This window comes from Schistocerca serialis, unplaced genomic scaffold (assembly GCF_023864345.2).
Source record: "Schistocerca serialis cubense isolate TAMUIC-IGC-003099 unplaced genomic scaffold, iqSchSeri2.2 HiC_scaffold_171, whole genome shotgun sequence".
NCBI classification, from domain to species: Eukaryota; Metazoa; Arthropoda; class Insecta; order Orthoptera; family Acrididae; genus Schistocerca; species Schistocerca serialis.
Window position 1 is genome coordinate 20,001 of NW_026047732.1, and position 2,500 is coordinate 22,500.

Consider the following 2,500-nt stretch of genomic DNA (forward strand, 5'->3'; position numbering starts at 1 on the left):
AATCCACACTATCATAACCAGACCGGGAGGTCCACTCACAAAACAGAATATCCCACCCTTCCGACAACCACCATTGCTCAGCTAAGCCACCAACACCCACACACGTCCTACACAGGGGTACACCCAACATCACAATACTGCCTCCTGTCACAGCACACAAACAATGGCAGGAATGAAAGACACAGGTCTGCCACAAGCATGGAATCAGAGCGCCGCCTGTCATGAGCCAAAGGTGCATCCTGACGTGGCAAATCAGATGATGCCGCAGGCATCCACTTACTATAATCACAATCAACAAACCGGCCGCCGCCGCCGCCGCCCCCCCCCCCCCCCCCCCCCAATACACCTTTCCTTACAACAATGTGTACCTTAACCTAACCCATATTGCGCCTTAACCTAACCCATATTGCGCCTTAACCTAACCCATATTGCGCCTTAACCTAACCCATATTGCGCCTTAACCTAACCCATATTGCGCCTTAACCTAACCCATATTGCGCCTTAACCTAACCCATATTGCGCCTTAACCTAACCCATATTGCGCCTTAACCTAACCCATATTGCGCCTTAACCTAACCCATATTGCGCCTTAACCTAACCCATATTGCGCCTTAACCTAACCCATATTGCGCCTTAACCTAACCCATATTGCGCCTTAACCTAACCCATATTGCGCCTTAACCTAACCCATATTGCGCCTTAACCTAACCTATATTGTCCCTTAACCTAACCCATATTGTCGCTTAACCTAACCTATATTGCGCCTTAACCTAACCCATATTGCGCCTTAACCTAACCCATATTGTCCCTTAACCTAACCCATATTGTCCCTTAACCTAACCTATATTGTCCCTTAACCTAACCTATATTGTCCCTTAACCTAACCCATATTGTCCCTTAACCTAACCTATATTGTCCCTTAACCTAACCTATATTGTCCCTTAACCTAACCTATATTGTCCCTTAACCTAACCTATATTGTCCCTTAACCTAACCTATATTGTCCCTTAACCTAACCTATATTGTCCCTTAACCTAACCTATATTGTCCCTTAACCTAACCCATATTGTCCCTTAACCTAACCGATATTGTCCCTTAACCTAACCTATATTGTCCCTTAACCTAACCTATATTGTCCCTTAACCTAACCTATATTGTCCCTTAACCTAACCTATATTGTCCCTTAACCTAACCTATATTGTCCCTTAACCTAACCTATATTGTCCCTTAACCTAACCTATATTGTCCCTTAACCTAACCTATATTGTCCCTTAACCTAACCTATATTGTCCCTTAACCTAACCTATATTGTCCCTTAACCTAACCTATATTGTCCCTTAACCTAACCCATATTGTCCCTTAACCTAACCCATATTGTCCCTTAACCTAACCCATATTGTCCCTTAACCTAACCCATATTGTCCCTTAACCTAACCCATATTGTCCCTTAACCTAACCTATATTGTCCCTTAACCTAACCCATATTGTCCCTTAACCTAACCCATATTGTACCGTAACCTAACCTATATTGTACCTTAACCTAACCTATATTGTACCTTAACCCAACACACGTTGGGCCTTAACCTGCTCTGTAATTGTCATACGACGCGTTAAATTAGTGTAGTGTTGCCTAACTGCAACCCCCGCAATATAGTTTGCTACTCGCACTGCCCGGTCCCCAGAGTATCGCTTCATGTTAAACACCTTGCAGCTATACACTGTAATGCGGATGGCAGCAGGACGTACATGCTCAATGCCCTTCGCAGTTGTTCATTGGCATTCGCATGGCGAAGCACAGCCTACGTTGTGGTACGGCTTGTGTCAACTGTCCGCTGATGTTGTACGTCCAAATCACACACTGTACTGCACATTGGTCCTCATGTACTGAATGATACATCGTGGTACATGTGTGACCGTACCACGACTGCGCCAACAACGGCGAACCATACGGTCCAAATATTGTGCACTCAGCTACGTGTCGTCTCCCTATAAGAGCTGGATTGAAGTATGGTATGCCGTGGATGGCGATCAGCATGAGCCGTCTGTTGATGTAGTGGCGCGTGTTGTCAGACGTAGTCGTCTCTTCTCACACACCGTGATAGCATGGTGCACTGCGTTCCACATCTGCGACATGCGACAGAGGCCGGTTGACAGTCGTTCGCGCAATGGACATCGCATACGTACGGGGGCCACCTTCCACGTGTTCGCGAAGCGTGCACATGTTGTTGCGTGTATGTGGGCAGACATAGTGTGTCGTGACACCTGACACAGGCATGCAACAATCGTTGAATTTGCAAATGGCGATGGACGTCTACGTTTGCTGGTGACGTTACGCAAATGAAGAACTGGTAAACCGTTGTGGTGCGGTTGTTCTCGCTAGAGGTGAATCAGTGATGGCGACGATCGGTTGAGCTACCAACCGGTTGTTTCAGCGATACCCACCATGCCCACGAACGTGAATGGCATGTGGGTGTGAAGCGATACGCGGCGGTGGCTGGGT